Raw genomic sequence first — 17,151 nt, 5'->3', positions numbered from 1 at the left:
TCTCCTCATGGGGAATTTCTTTGTTTTCAACAGCATTACCTGAACGCCAGTTTAATTGCCAAAACAGTAAAATCCCAGCCAGCATTCCTACTTATTTGCACACTATGTTGACTGTTATGCCTAATACACACAATGCAATTTCCCACACGATTCATGGGAATCAGGCGATTATTTCCGACATGTCCGATTGGCTCCCAATCGATTAAGTGATTGATTTTACGAACTTATAACTAGAAAAATCGATCGCTTTATCGACTGGGTGCACTTTGGACATGCGCACACTGCAAATTGCACCGTGTGTACCCAGTATTAGACTTAGCAACTGCTGCTGAGGAAATACTTTTGAAAAACAAAGAAAAGCCTGAGAACCCCCCACAAGTAGATGGAACATTCCAAAATCTGTAGGTTTCTTCAGATTTTAAAAGGAACCCGAGGCGGGAGACATATGAAAGCTGCCAAATGGATTTCCTTTAAAAAAAAAAAAAAAATACCAGTTGCCTGACAGGCCTGCCGATCTATTTGGCTGCAGTAGTGTCTAAATTACAATCCAGAAACAAGCATGCAGCGAATCTTGTCAAATTTGTCATATACATCTGATCTGCATGCCTGTTCTGGGTCTATGGTTTAAAGTATAAGAGGCAAAGGAACAGGGAGACAGCCAGGCAACCTGCATTGTTTAAAAGGAATCAAACATGTCATCCTCCATATCCCCTCACCTTGGGCTCCCTTTAACAGCCTACTTTTTTCACTGGAACACTCATTTAATGTATGCAGCATTCAAGAAAACGACAGGCCACTCCAGCCGAGATATATAAATAAATACAGAGGTCAGAACCTCAATGATGAAAATGGATAAAAAAAAAAAAAAAAAGTGACAAACCTTTTAGCGTTGATAAATAGTGCCAATTCATCAATGTGACAACACAGTGACCATTATCAGCGGAATAACTTGTTAGAAAGAGCTTTCCAACCCTGGACTGGACTGATTGACCCCTGATTCATGCAAATAGGCAGCATTCCACAGGAGGCACTACAGGTGCCAGCAGGCCCGGTCAAGCACTGCAGGGCGACAATCTGTCGCACAAATCCCAGGAATGACAGGAATGTCCTCCCCGAGCCACACCAGGGACAGGTAAGAGAGGGCACGGTGGGCGGAGCACATAGCTGAAATATTCTCAGTAAGTAGATGGGCACAGGATAACCTCTCATATAAAGATAAAGCAGATAACGCCTCTGCATGTGTGTATGGCTGGTTCAGCCAGTGAGGGCCCGTTTCCACTAGCGCGAATCCGCATGGATTGTCCGCATGCGGATTCGCATAGCCAATACAAGTGGATGGCCCTGTTTCCACTTGTGAGTAATCCTGAGCGTTTTTCTGTGCGGGAGAAATCTGCATGGAAGAGCCCTCAGAATTCGCACCCCGCACGCCGATATGCGAATCGCCGCTAATGTATTTAATAGGGAAGTCGCATGCGGTTTTGGCATGCGTATTTTACCGCGATTTCACATAGAAACCAATGTTAAATCACACAGGCAGTGACATGGTTAAAATCGCATCAATACTAACCTATGCGAAATTGCGGTAAAATATGAATGCGGAATCGCACCCACATGCGATTCCGTCAGCGGGGAATCAGCGGCGATTCCGCACCGCACAAGTGGAAACGCAAGACTCTTCCTATCCAGTATAATGCTGGGTACACACGATGCGGTTTTTTGGTCCATTTCCCGTTCAATCGATTGATTAATTTTTCTGCTCAATTCTCTTATCTTTTCTTATCAATTTCCATTCACTTCTATTAGAAACCGAGCGGTAAAACGATCGAAAGTAATATCGGACATGGTGGGAATTATCAAACGCATTATCGAACTCAAAAACGCAACGTGTGTACCTAGCATTAGAGACACTGTAGACATCACACTGACCAATAGACCCTTGCTGGTGCTGCACTCCTGTCTGACAAGTATCATAAATAACACTGCTCCATCCAGCACTAACAGCTGCTCTACTGATACGGCAACAGTCTGGGAAATAGTTGATGATAACAACATTCAGTTCTCACAAGATAGATCTGAGTAATGATGGACTCAAGTCAGCATAGTGGCATAGTGGTTAGTATGCTCGCCTTTCAGTGCTGGGTCCCCGGAATCCCAGCCAGGGCTCTATCTACATGGAGTTTGTAAGTTCTCCCAGTGTCTGTGTGGGTTTCCTCCGGGCAATTCAGTTTCCTCCCACATTGGCTTCCCCCCTAATTGGCCGTAGATTGCATCAGATACATACCCTACACGATACGTACATAGAAATAAGTAGGGATTAGATTGTGAGCTCCTCTGAGGGACAGTTAAGTGACATGACTATATACTATGTACAGCGCTGCAGAAGATGTCGGCGCTATATAAATACTAAGTAATAATAATGGCTCGTACACACGTCCAGTCTGCCCAACTATCTTCGAAACTTGTTCTGTTGGACGTGTGTACGGCTGGCAGACGACCAACTGATAACAGGTTGTTTGCAAAATCCAACCGGTGGATCATCCTGCCCAACTATCTTGCAGGTTGGGACATGTATACAAGTCTTTTGAACAACTATGTTGTTTTTGAATGCAGACATGTAGAGCAGTTTGTGGTTTAGTGTGCGTGCCATATTTAGGCGAGTTGGTTGTTTAGTTGGTTGGTATGTGTGTGTGTGTACGTACTAGTCATGTAAGCAACACGCTGTAAGGTTGGTTGTGCATTATATAAGACGTGTGTATGAGCCTTTAAGCTGGCCATACACTATTGTTTTGCCCAATTAGATTTTCGATAAAAAAAGTCTAATTGGGCAAATAATTGACACCGAAATTGACCAGCGGACAACATTAAGTAATCGGCAATGACTGTTCCTGGTGATGTCGATCGTATATCATATGGCAGGCTTAGCTCAAACCAAAAGTGTTAAACATGTGCACATCATCAACCTCTCTTAGCGGTCAATAGATTTGGTTGCACTAGAGCCGCGTATACAGCCCAGATCCCTTTCCTCGACACCAGCGGCACTGTGGTGTAGGGGAGAACACTCATCTTGCAGGCCTGGGGTCTCTGGTTCAAATCTAGGCCAGGAGGACACTATGTGCTTGTAGTTTGTATATTCTCCCCGTAGCTGCGGAGATTTCCTCCTGGCCAGGGCTGTGGAGTCAGTACAAAAATCCACCGACTCAGACTTCTCAGTTTAGGATTCCACCGACTCCAACTCCTCTAATTTGCATATTACAATCTTGTTGATTGAAAGTATGTAACATGAAATTCGTCTCTTAACTGCCAACGCTTAGGAATTTTAAAAGACAACTGCAGTGAGAAGGATATGGAGACTGCCATATTTATTCCCTTTAGTCATACACTTATGCTACGTACACACATGCGACAACGATCGTTCGTTAAGAACGACGAACGAACTTTTAATTGATGAAAGAACGACCTAAGTAAAGGTAGTTTTAAAATGTGTGTAACGATCTGATCGTTAGAACGAACGTTACATCACAGAAAGCAACTATTGCGCCTGCGCATAAAAATGAGAAGTTCCATGGAGAAATAGTGAAATGCGCATGTCAAGCCTAGTACGAACTATCGTTTCCAACGATGTACTACTTTTGCAAACGATCGTCGTTGGTTAAAATCCGCCGAGACAGAACTTTCTTTTGTAGCGATTTGGCTCGTTCGTCGTTTGCCTTAATAGTCGGTGGTTCGTTTTTTGTAACGATCGTCGTTGGTAAAGATCGGGGAACGATCGTTACAAACGACTATAGTCGCATGTGTGTACGCACCTCAAAACTAGTCCTTGGTAAGAGTACTTGTAAAAGGTACAGACTGGAACAAAGAACATCTATCAGGCCCCAGGCACTGTAACTGTGGGTACATGTAAGAGTGATGTGCAGGTACTCTGCAGGGGAATAAGGAGATTCTTCCTCTATTACACATTCTTCATGCACAATCTGAACCAGGTTTATGGGTGATAGACAACACCTCTGTGTTCAATGTGCACAACATTCTCAGTGGATTCCCTGCAGCTCTGTGGGGCGTGCATATGTAGAGTATAGTGCTACTGTGTAACAAAGTAAACCTGAGACAGATGAAATTAAAGTTTTATACATACATGGAGCTTCCTCCAGCCCCCTTCAGGCTAATCAGTCCCTCGCTGTCTTCCACCACCTGCATCTTCTGCTATGAGTCCAGGTACTTGAGCCAGTCTGGCATAGTGCACACACTCCGCCGCCGGGAGCGTACTACACCTGCGCAGCACTATTGCGCAGATGCAGAATGCTCTTGGCTGTAGACGCGGCATGTGGCCGGACTGCGCTGACTGGCTGAATTACCGGGACTCATGGCAGAAGATCCAGGTGGTGGAGGAGGAAAGCGAGGGACTGATTGGCTTGAAGGGGGCTGGAAGAAGCCCCAGATATGTATAAAACATTTATTTTCATCCATCTCAGGTACCCTTTAATTCGTAGTCACCAAATCAAATTTTAACAACATATCAAATGATTTAATTTCATAAGCAAAGAGAGTGCGTACATTTGCATAAATCAGAATCCACACAATTATTTCCATCTCATTGACCATATTTAGTATATATAAGAGGTTCCTGTGTACACATTATATATACTGTACAGTCACAATCAGAGATTTATATCTGACTTTAAAATACGGGGACTGCTTTATTGAAGCAGCACAAGTAACTCATTTTGATTGGTTTATTTCATTTTTGTGGACTAAGCACAGCTATTACTGTATATATAAATTATTTATGACGACAATTATCTGAGAAACAGAACATTTTACCATATTTTCTATTTTAATTACAGTTTAAATTTATTAGGAGTTGGAGTCTGTGCATTTTTTCCCCGACTCCGACTCCAGGCACCCAAAATTGCTCCAACTCCACAGCCCTGCTCCTGGCACTTCAGTTTCCTCCCATATCTCAACAACATACAGATAAGTTAATTGGCTTCCCCCAAAAATTGGCCCTAGACTATGGTAGGAATTAGATTGTGAGCCCCACTAACGCTGGGTACACACTATGAGATTACTGTCAGATCGACTATTTCCAACATGTCCGATTTGCTTTCCAATTGATTTCCGAGCATTTTCCGATCGATTTCTGTGCTAATAGGAAATCGATCAGAAAGCAAAATCGGACATGTTGGAAATTATCGATTTGACAGTAAATCGACCATAAAATCTCATAGTGTGTATCCAGAATTATGGACAGTGAAATGACAAGATTATCTAGCCCAGTGGAAGATGTTGGAGCTATATAAATACTAAATCATAATAGAATTAAAGGATAGCTGAAGTGAGAGGAATATGGAGGCATATTTTTTAAAGGATACCCGAGGTGACGTGACATGATGAGATAGACATGTGTATGTACAGTGCCTAGCAAACAAATAACTATGCTGTGTTCCTTTTTTTCTTTCTCTGCCTGAAAGAGCTAAATATCAGGTATGTAAGTGGCTGACTCAGTCCTGACTCAGACAGGAAGTGACTACAGTGTGACCCTCACTGATAAGAAATTCCAACAAAAAAAAAAACTTTCCTAGCAGAAAATGGCTTTTGAGATCAGGAAAGAGATAAAAAGGGCCAATAGTTCACAGATTTTAGCTCTGGCATACTTCAATGAATGTGTCATTGAGCAAACACAAAACAGTTAAAACTAAAAAAAGTAGATTTAAACATAAAATAAAACTGTGGAATATCTTAAAAATAATTTTTAGGAGAAGGAATACAATACAATCGTTTATTTCATTCGTTTATTTTCGCCTCGGGTGTCTTAAGCAATGCACATTACCTGGCAGTTCTGCCGATAATCTTCCTCTAATACTTTTAGCCATAGCCCCAGAACAAGCCTGCAGATCAGGTGACTAAACTTTGACTGCATTTGCCACATGCTTGATTCAGACGCTAATGCAGCCAAAAGAGATCAGCAGGACGCCAGGCAACTGATGTTAATTAAATATGACAGCTTACACATCCCTCTCACTCCAGGCGTCCTTCAAGGTGGCCATACATACACTGATTGCCACCCAATGTAGGTAACTCTTATCAGAGAGAAATCAATTCTTACTGCACAAAGCACCTTGATTTCCAATAGATTTCAGAATTAAATCTACTAAAAATTGATCACACCTCAGTGCTGCATTGCTAGATGCAGTGCAATGCCATGGACCGCCAATCTACCACTGCTCCTGTCCTGCCCCTAATCAATTGAGATTTTCCACCTGGTCCAATCGTCAACTCTGATCAAAAGTGAAATTCCCAGCAGATTCAACCAGAGCGATAGAATCCGACAGGAATGGAACGGGAAAATCAATGTGTATATGGACAGCTTTGTAAAGGACATTAGACTGACTATGGTAGGGATCAGATTGCGATCCCCTCTGAGTGCCAGTTAGGTACATGAGTTTGGACTCTACAAAGTGCTTTTGGCAGGTGCCTGTGCTATATAAATACACAATGAAGACAACCAGCAGATCCAAATACTTCTCAGCATAGTCTCACAACAACTTTACTCAAAGACAGAGGCGTATAAAGGCTTTTTCACACGGGTGTTGAATTGGCAATAAAACTGCATACGCGGCGACGGTCACTCAATCGCCGCCCATTCAAATGAATGGAAATTGCATTTTAAACCTCAGTACTAAATTTTACAGTCGTTCACTTCTGTTTCCCCCGTGTGGTCAAATTGCAACATGCGTGCCGAACCAACATGCTTGTTTCTCTGCAAACAAGCAAAGAAGCGCTTGGCATCGGTTCCCGTCGCTGTCAGAATCAGGGCTGTGGAATCGAAGACAAAGCAATTTTGGGTACCTGGAATCGGAGGTTTCATAAACTAAGGAGTCAGATGATTATTGTAGCAAATCCACAGCCATGGTAAATATAAGACTAAGGGGTCGGAGCCATTTTGGGTACCTGAAGTCGGAATTGGAGGTTTGATAAACTGAGGAGTCAGAGTTGGATGATTTTTGTACCGAAACTCCACAGCCCTGGCCAGAAGCCTGTGTGAACCAGGCCTAACTTAGGGCCTGTGAAGGGTTATATTCAGCTACGGAAGGACTACAAAACCCTGTATGTACAACCCTGTCCTCTTCCCACCACTTTAGTGCTCAGCAGTGAGTCAATCATTTTTCACAGGACTGTAGACAAGATCAAAAATCTAGGGGTTCTTTGCTCCACTCTCACCAGGATTAGTAGTCTTTTGTGTAACATGAGGCACATAACACATTAACAGAAACAGTTACCATTGCATAAAAGGCTGTACACACAATGCGGAACTCTCTGCACAGGGTGACCCGAACGGGCGATAGGTGACACTACGTTATTAGTAAGTGATTTATGCTTGTTCCCCAAGCCTGTGCAATCATTAGTCAGACAATACATCACTCATTAACCAGCCAACAACGTTCACCTTCCCGCCGGCCAACTTCTCTGTAGAACTTCAGCTGCATTATTTTACAGAGGGGAAAAATCTGACAGACACAGACAGGATCCACCTTCCAATACAATCCATTATAGGGAACGATGCATGAAAACTGACAGACATAACAACAATCTCACACAACTCGACTTTTCATTCAAACATTCCTCAAAGGTAACCGCATGAGACATCGCCAGACATACACCCAGTGTGCTGCTGGATGACAGGAATGTGAGAACACACAGGTGACCTTAGGGCCATCAGTGAATGAACCCCCAAAGGTAACAGCTCTGATGAGCTCACAAAGTCATAATCATACTGCTAATAAAACCCTACATATAATTATGCATAACCACGAGAGGTAACACACTACAAAGCACAGAGCTCCAGGCTGGGATTGCCCATGGCTGGCACTGACTCAGTATAGGGGTGCAGATGGCAAGAGGCCCCGGTTTTCATATAGGAAGTATGTATCAGCTCCTAAACATACTTTGGGACATCCCCCCACCATTCATAATACAGAATGTAGTGTCACCGACCCACATTATCTGGCATACAGGGTGAAACACTTCTCCCCTAAACAAAGAGCACTTTATCACCATCCTCATTCTGCATACTGGGTGCAGGATCACCCCACATACACAGGGTACAGTGCCACCCACAACTACCCATATACAGGAAGCAGTGCAACCCCCAACATCCCACATACAGGGCTCAGTGCCACCCCAACACTCCAATACCCTGCATATAGGGCACAATGCCACCCTATATGGCATGGTGCTTACCAGAACACCCCACATACCGGACGCAGTGCCACCCACAACAACCCGTACAAGCTAGTGCCACCATCAACACCCCACATACGGGACTCAGTGCCACCCACAACAACCCGCATGCGGGGCGCAAGTGGCACCCACAACACCCCACATACGCGATGCAGTGCCATCCAAGACACCCCACATACAATACGCAGTGCCATCCAAGACACCCCGCATACATGACACAAGTGCCACCCACAACACCACGCATACACAACAAGTGCCACCCACAACTACCCGCAAATGCGATGCAGTGCCACCCACAACACCTCACATACGCGACACAGTGCCACCATCAACACCGCGCATATGGGATACAGTGCCACCCCCAACGCCATGCATACGGGACGCAGTGCCACCCACAATACAGGACGCAGTGCCACCCAGAATACACCGCATACAAAATGCAGTGCCACCCACAACACCCCACATGCAGGGCACAGTTCCTCGACTCACACCCTGCATATGGGGTGCAATGCCTCCAACAACTCCCCGCATATGGGGGTCTGTACCACAACCAACATACACCCATACATTAAAAAGTACCCCCATCCTTCCAGATACAGGGTGCAGTTCCAATCACAATTTACACACTCCACATACTGTGCCACCCTTGTTATATAGCACAAGTAGGTAAAATCCTCAAGAATACAGATAACTCCTCACAAGCAGTGCAAAGTGACCCCCACACAGGACAGTACAACGCTACCCACCCCTCAATATATTGGTGCACAGTAATTACGGAGGTGCCCCTACCTTTACCCTACAAGGAGCAGTGCACAGTGTCATCATACAGGACACCACTAGGCAGACACAGTGGCGCCCCCTTGTGGCAAGGGCGAGAATACCCATAGAGGCCGAAGTGTTGCACCCGGGCGTATTCTCGCAGAGCACGCTGCAGCCAGCAGAACAGACACCCCCTTCCCCGCATCTGACACCCAGATCAGCGGAGACTCACCGCTGCGCTCCGGCCTCTCCTCTCCGTGCGATTCAGGCCGAACTCCCCCCGCACACTGCCATCAGCTGCTCCGTCCGCTCTGCCCGCCCCGTTCTCCCCGCCTGGTCACCGCCCCCGTGCCTATCACATAGCCGTCCCATGCCACCCCTCTAGCATCCCGCCTCCTTGCCCTGCCCCTCCGCCTATTACAACACCTACTCTACCTCACTCGCTGCATAGAGCTTGCGTCTCCTCCTCTCGCTGCCCCGCCCCTCTCCATACCATTCACACCACGGGGGGAGGAGAAGCTGCGCTGTACAGATTAGAGATGGGAAGTTCGGATCTTTTCAATGATCCGGATGATTCGAATCGGATCATTGAAGAGATCCGGATCTTTGATCCGAATCTCGGATCATTTTACTACCGAAGCATTCGGGGGTGAAATGAACAGCAGGACAGGTCTGTGGGCAGGAGAAGGAGAGGGGGGTGGACACACGGAGAAGGGGAGAAGATGGACAGAGGGCAGGGAGTGGACAGAGAAGGGAGGAGGGACAAGCAGAGAGCAGAAATGTTTGCACACAATACCCACATGCTGCAATCATATGCTTTACATGTATTTCACCTATATGCTCATCTGTATACTGTGAATGGAAACGTCGCACAGTGAAAGAAAGCATTCCCAGAAGATAAGTGCAGCTGTTTAGTGCCGAGTGCAGGAGGATTTATATTGCCTTTCAATCACACTGTCTGCAAAGTTACTGTGCTGAGCTGAGCCAAAAGCTTCCCATGTGATCACTGTGCAGCACTACGGAACAGACAGCCTGTAGTGAGCAGCACATTATAGCCAGTATGTGTGCTCTACACATGTCTGGCAGTGGCACCGATGTCTGCTCTCTCTCATCTACCTGTCCCTGCAAGGCTGCCTCCCCTCCCAACAAAGCGATCCCTGCTTCCAGGACCCCGCTGCCCGCTGAGAGGGGGCGTGCCGCTCCTGGCCCCGCCCCTTTTCCGATCCGAATCGTTCATTTTGATGATTCGGATGATCGACTCATAAAATAGATTCGGATCAAAGATCCGAATCGTTCATGATCCGGACAACACTAGTACAGATTCAGGCGGCGACCCTGGCAGGTACTGGTAGTAACGACGGCTACAGCGCTGAGCGCTCACATCACCCGTACATGATGCTATAGAATATTTCTGTACCGGATATACCACCCTGTCCCGTATGACTGCTGTACCCACCTGACCTCACAGCATACACGCCTCACTGACCCTAACATCATGGCTGTCCGCAGTATCGCTTGCCAATCCCCAATCCATATACGACTAGTGTTTTCTAACCAGAATCTCATAACAAATTATGTTCCAACTGATGGAAAAGCCTGCAGATGCCCCAGCTGTACAATGCCATACCTAGATTGGGCATGCCACCCCTATACTATATATAGTATTCCCTGTACATGGTATAGTTATCACCCATGTATCCCCTATACAAAAATACCTACCTTGTATGCTAATCCAATCCACTATAATACTGGGAATATGCCATTAGATTTTGTTAGATGGTTCGATAGATAATTTCCGACATGTTCAATCTTATTTTTTATAGTTTTCCTGATCGATTTCTCATAGAAGTGAATGGAAATTGATAAGAAAATCCATTGGAAATAAGATCGGACAATAATGCTGGGCATACAGGGGTCGATCCGGCGGCCGATTAGCCGGCGGATCGACCGCCTGTGCGTCCCCGCTCGTGCGCGCGGATCAATTCCCGCTCGTCCCCGCCGGCGCTTCTTATCACCCGCTCGATTCGCCGCTATTGTCCGCCCGCGGGGATCGAGCGCGGAATCGATCCCGGCGGTGATCGGACATGTCGGATATTATCAATCGAGCCACCAGGCTCGATTGATAATCCTCCCCTCGACGCTGTGTATGCTTAGCATTAATCGACTGAGAAATCTCATTGTGTATTCCCAGCATTACAAACCACTCAAATCAGACATACAGGTAATCCCTGATTAAGGGCTGGTGCACACCGAGCGGGTTTTTCCGCGTTTTCAGATCCGCTTGCGGCTGCGGATCTGCTTGGTCAATGTATCTCAATGGGGTGGTGCACACCAGAGCGGCAGGTGTTTTGCAGAAACGAAAAATGCCTGGGTGAGGCATTTTTTGGATTTCGGATGCGTTTCTGCCCCAATGTTAAGTATAGGAAAAACGCAAACCGCTCTGAAAAACGCCTGTTCAGAGCGGTTTTGCAGGCGTTTTTGTTACAGAAGCTGTTCAGTAACAGCTTTACTGTAACAATATATGAAATCTACTATACTGAAAACCGCAGCAGCAATCCGCAAAACGCTAGCAAAACGCCTCATAAAAATAAAAAAAAGCGTTTAAAAATCTGCTAGCGTTTTGCGGATCTGCTAGCGGGTTTTGGTGTGCACCAGCCCTAACAAACAATGTAGGCACTGTAGGTTCATTCTTCACCTGAGTCTGTTCTTAAAGGATACCAGAGCCGAATAAAGCTAGAGGAACTGGCATATACTGTTACCTTTCCTGACGCCTATCGCTCCCCCGTTCTCCTCTCTGTTACTAGCATCTCACCTAAAAGCCCCTTGGGATCCTCTTTCAGATCGCCAGACTGGCTTTACTGTGCAGGCACTGACCGGGCCGCGTGCCTGTGGCCAGGAGCGCACTGTGCATGACATCATGTGCTCCCAGCCACGGGAGCAAGCTGTAGGATGCGCGCACACTAAAGCCCAACTCCAGCGAGGATCCTAAGGGGGGGGGCTTTTATGTAGGATATGGGGGGGGGCAGAGAGGAGAACGGGGGAGCAGTGGGCATCAGGACAGTGATAGTATATGCCTGCTCCGGTATCTTTTAAATTGGAACACTTTCATTTCTGTCCCCTGTACCTCATCTATGCCCTCCTGTGTCACCTTTATCCCCCTGTTCCCTCTGCATCCCCCTCTGTGCCACACTCGCCTCATCTGTGTCCCTCTGCCTCGGTGTTCCCCTTTGTGTCTCCTTCTGCCCTAGTGGTGATCTCAATGTGCAAATTTCCCTTAGGTTAGATTTCACATAACATTTATGATTATACAAAACTGATATACTGTATATGGTAATTACGATTTTGAGATTGAATTGATTTCACGTAATCCACACAAACTTCCAGAGGGTCCCAAGCACTGGATCACGGGTTTGCTTTAAAATGTATAAAATGTGAATGCAGAACTTGGAACTCAGTATATAGTACCGTGTACCATAGCAAAATATCATTTTACCGAAGTTAAAAACATTTTTTCTTTGAATTATTTAACTCCAGTTTTCTAAAATGTTTTTGAATTTTTTTTTTTACTTGTTTCCATTTTCAGACTGTTTGTATTGGCAGTTCGTTTGTAAGTGGGGCATTTGTAAATTGGGGACTATGTATATCAATGTCTGCCTATCCAGCCCTCACCCCCACCTCTCTACCTCCCTAAATGCAACAGGGAAGTAAAGAATAACAACAGTTACTAAACAAAACAATTGAGTCACTGGGTGGATAAAAGATCACCAACCTGTGCCACTGCTTTGTGGAACTACCTTCTAATGCAGGCTAGGTTCACACTACTAGCGTTATATGCCAGCATTACACCATAATTCCCAATGTCAGGTGAGCAACAGGGGAACACTAGCAAAAAATACAGATAGGTTCACTCTTTCGTTAGACTTTGACATTCAATTAACGTTGCATTCAGGGAATGTTATGCTGGGAATACACGGTTAGTTTTTTAGGTGATTCGATGGTTCGATAGATCATTTCCGACATGTCCAATCTCCTTTTCGATTCTTTCCCCGCTCGATTTCTGATAGAAGTGAATGGAAAAAGATAAAAAAAACGAGAAGAAGATAAGAGAATCGACTGCAGAATCGAGCGGCAAAAACGATAGAGAGGAGAAACACACGGCAGAAACGAAACGTATATTCCCAGCACTACTTGTAGCATTTTTTTGGACAGGTCATGTGTGTCTAAGGGTAATTTCCCCATGCAATATTACTGTGCAAAACAGCTATACCAATGCCACACCAATGTCAGGGTCCAACAACTTGCAAGGATATTATGACATCTGTTTTTAAAGTTGTTTAGTGCCGGTATGAATAAAGCTTAAATTACAGGCTTGAGTCTGGTAGGGCCTAATTCCACTACACGCAGATTGGATGCAGAATTGATGCAGAAAAACTAACTCCAATGAATTGCACAAAAGGTGGATCAGCGCAACACCAGGCCGCCTCCGAATGGCCTCCATCAGAGATGCGCTGAGCCCCCCCAGGAACTACAAACGCACCTTGAACCCAAACAGAAGCTCTGCATATACACCAAAAGCATGGCTGTTAAGTGGGAGCAGCTGACCAAAACCAAATTAAATTAGTACATAGCAAGGAAATGAACAGCGCTACTTAAAAACAGGCAAGTGCCTACCTGCAAAAGAGTGCAAGCCCCACTTGTGGGATATAATACACACCGAGCATACACATGACCTGTCTACCATTGGAGGATGTTGGTTTCCTGTAACAGCTTGCATGCAACCTATTAAGTACTCGTCCCTCCCACTGCGAAGAAGTCAATCCTCCTTGGGAGGGGCCTAACACTAACTAAATCCTAACCTATGTATATGCATAGCCTGGGTGCGGCTAATCAAGTAAAATCGAAAATTGAAAATTTCGATTTTACTTGATTAGCCGCACCCAGGCTATTTGGCTGTTCTCACTTAAAGGGACACTGTAGGGGGTCGGGGGAAAATGAGTTGAACTTACCCGGGGCTTCTAACGGTCCCCCGCAGACATCCTGTACCCACGGAGCCACTCACCGATGCTCCGGCCCCGCCTCCGGTTCACTTCTGGAATTTCAGACTTTAAAGAGACTCTGAAGCGATAATAAATCTCGCTTCAGAGCTCATAGTTAGCAGGGGCACGTGTGCCCCTGCTACTATAGCGCCGCTGAACGGGGGTCCCTTCACCCCCAGACCCCCACTGCGACACTTGGTCGCAGACTTGGTCGCTCCTGGAGGCAGGGCTAACGGCTGCAGCCCTGCCTCCAGTCGCGTCTGTCAGCGGCGCATCGCCGCCTCTCCCCGCCCCTCTCAGTGAAGGAAGACTGAGAGGGGCGGGGGAGAGGCGGAGATACGCGCTGACAGACGCGCGTGGGGCAGGGCTGCGGCGGTTAGCCCTGCCCCAACCAGGAAGCGCTCCCCCGCATTACCGAGGGGATTTGGGGGATTAGGGACCCCCGTTAAGCCGCGGGATAGCGGCGGTTTAGCAGGGGCACACGTGCCCCTGCTATATATGAGGTCTGAAGCGAGATTTATTCTCGCTTCAGACTCTCTTTAAAGTCTGAAAACCACTGCGCCTGCGTTGCCGTGTCCTCGAGCCCACTGATGTCATCAAGAGCATACTGCGCAGGCCCAGTATGGTCTGTGTCTGCGCAGTACGCTCCTGGTGACATCATCTTTAAAGTCGGAAATTCCAGAAGTGAACCAGAGGCGGGGCCGGAGCATCTGTTAGTGGCTGCGTGGGCACAGGATGTCTGCGGGGGACCGTTAGAAGCCCCAGGTAAGTTCAACTCATTTTCCCCCGACCCCCTACAGTGTCCCTTTAAGTGTTTTGTGTTTTTCAGCGATTAGCTGAAACGCAAACTTGTAACCTGCACCATTTCTGAGCGATTTTGAGCGATTAGCGCTTCAATGTTAAAGATAGGAGCGCTTCAAAATCGCCCAAAAGCGATGGGCTGTTCACAAAAATCAGCGTTTTTCCAGCGCTTTTACTCAGTAAATATAGCAGATTAGCCACAAGACAGAGCAGATTACCCATAAAACACCTCTGTTTCCTGGCTAGCGGTCATCTCCTGTAAAACGCTATCCCATACAGTGAAAAAACGCTCAAAAACGCCAAAAAACGCTTCAGCGTTTGCTTTTGTGTTTAGCGATTTGTAGTGTGAACATAGCCTAAGTGTTTTTGAAAATAAAGAAAACCCTGAGAATCCCACATGAGGAGATGGGCTAGTCCAAAACGTGTCGGTTCTGTCAGATTTCTCCTACTTACTTTAAGTTACAGCAACATAGGAAAAAAGTCCTTTATGGCTCATTTTACTCTGTATGTATTTTACATTTTGCAATTTTCGTTATAGTGGTCCTTTAAACATCTATACTGTGCAGTATTTGGCCAGACTTCTCTGTAGAACTCTTTAGGCTTGGTTGGTAGCTGTCAGTGGTCTTCATACGGTAATTCTACTTTGGGCTTTGGCTACATCATGCAAGGACATTCACATTTTTCTTGTTCTGCCAAAATGTGAACAATTTTTCTATGGGCTCTTTCACACCAGAGCCCCTTTTCTGTGGTGAACGTTCACACCTGACGCTGCATTTCGGTCGACGCACCCGGGAGGTATTAATCGTGGGGAGCCTGCATTTTCCCATCGGGTGAATTAATAGCTACCGCCGCTGATTGCGTCGCACTGCGATATCCCGACGACACGCCGCAGGCATATAACGCGTGCAGGAGAACGGCTCCTGCACGTGTTGTAGATGTGAAAGAGCCCTATATGTTTTGGGTCATTATCATGCTGGAAGTTGAACTTTCTTCCTGTTGACAACTTTCAGGTAGAGGGCAACATGTTTTTTACAAGAACTTGTACTTGTACTGTAATGAGTGTCCCGTTCTCTGCTGTACTTGAAGTATGGTGTTCTTCAGATGGTGAGCTATACTGGCTTTCCACCAGATTTGACCTTGAGCCTATATACCTAGCTCAATTTTGGTCTTGTCTAATCATAACAATGGTTTTTACATTAGGCATTAGAAATTTCCTTCAGGCAGGGGTCACACTTATCGGCTTTCGTACGCATTTTCTGCACAGAAAAACTGACTTCAACTGAGAACTCATGTTAATCAATAAGCAAGGTCACACTTTAATGCAGATTTCGCATGCAGAAAAAAAACTGACATCTTGCGCAATTTGTCAGTTTTCTCTATAAATTACATTAGCTGCTGTAAGGCAGCTAATGTAAGACACACTTGAAAGACACACTTGTCTTTCAGTTTTCTGCAAAGTGTAGAAAACTGAAAGATAAGTGTGACCCGTGCCTCAAGGTTCATTTTTACAAAGCCTAATGAAAACTTATGTGTAGAGTGGGCCTTTTCTTGTGACCCTTGCATACAAGCTTCATTTGTAGAACATTTGGAATTGGCGTTGTCCCATCCCATGCACACAATGACCACCTTTTGACATTCCATAAACAGTAACAGTTTCAAAATTGCCATAGGCCTCTCTGAGTTCTTCCTCCTCGCTCTTACATCCAGTCTGGGTGGGGCAACCTGATCCAGGAATGTTTCTAATAGTATCAAACACTTTCCACTTCTTAATTATAGACTTTACTGTGCTGCTAGGGATTTGTAAAACCTTGGAAACTTTTTTTTGTATCCATCTCACCTGTGCCTGCCCACAGCTTTGTGCCTGCCACCAATAGCTGACTGCTTGCTTTCCGTTGCATTACCCACCACTGAAATGCTCTAGAAATAGCTGTTTCTATACCCGAATTAATCTAAATCATTACACTTTATGACTTTTTTTTTTCAAAGGGGGGGGGGGGGGGGGGGGTCATGAGATTTTTCTGATCAATTTAGTTTTTCATATTTTGTTTCTGAACTGTTGCTATGCAGCCACTAGGGCAGTCTCTAAAGGCGGTAGCAGTGTTAGAGAGTCTTGCCCAACGTCTCCTTACTGAATAAGTGCTGGCTTACTGAACAGGAAAAGCTGAGATTTGAACCCAGGTCTAGTGTGTCAGAGGCAGAGCCCTTAACCAGTACACTATACTCACTGTATCTAGCTATACCACCCCCTATACACTACAGCAGTGTCATAGTATCCACCAAAGTAGCCACAGTGACTGTTAGAGGGAAGAGGACCCTT

General features: G+C 45.8%; 1 protein-coding gene across 3 annotated transcripts in view; it reads right to left on the bottom strand.

The window, feature by feature from the left end:
- Positions 1-17,151, bottom strand: part of DAG1 (dystroglycan 1) — a 165,525-nt gene that overhangs the window by 36,524 nt on the left and 111,850 nt on the right. Inside the window, exon 1 of one of the 3 annotated variants that reach the window (XM_068252901.1) lies at positions 9,230-9,314. The exons of the other annotated variants lie outside the window; for them this stretch is intronic. The gene's annotated coding sequence lies outside the window, so the exon portion shown is untranslated. Of the gene's footprint in view, positions 1-9,229; positions 9,315-17,151 lie in introns of those variants that run through there. 3 annotated transcript variants of the gene reach the window in all.

This window comes from Hyperolius riggenbachi, chromosome 9 (genome assembly GCF_040937935.1).
Source record: "Hyperolius riggenbachi isolate aHypRig1 chromosome 9, aHypRig1.pri, whole genome shotgun sequence".
In the NCBI taxonomy this organism is placed as follows: Eukaryota; Metazoa; Chordata; class Amphibia; order Anura; family Hyperoliidae; genus Hyperolius; species Hyperolius riggenbachi.
Note: the sequence above shows the minus strand (reverse complement) of the source record. Positions and strands in the feature narration are given on the sequence as shown.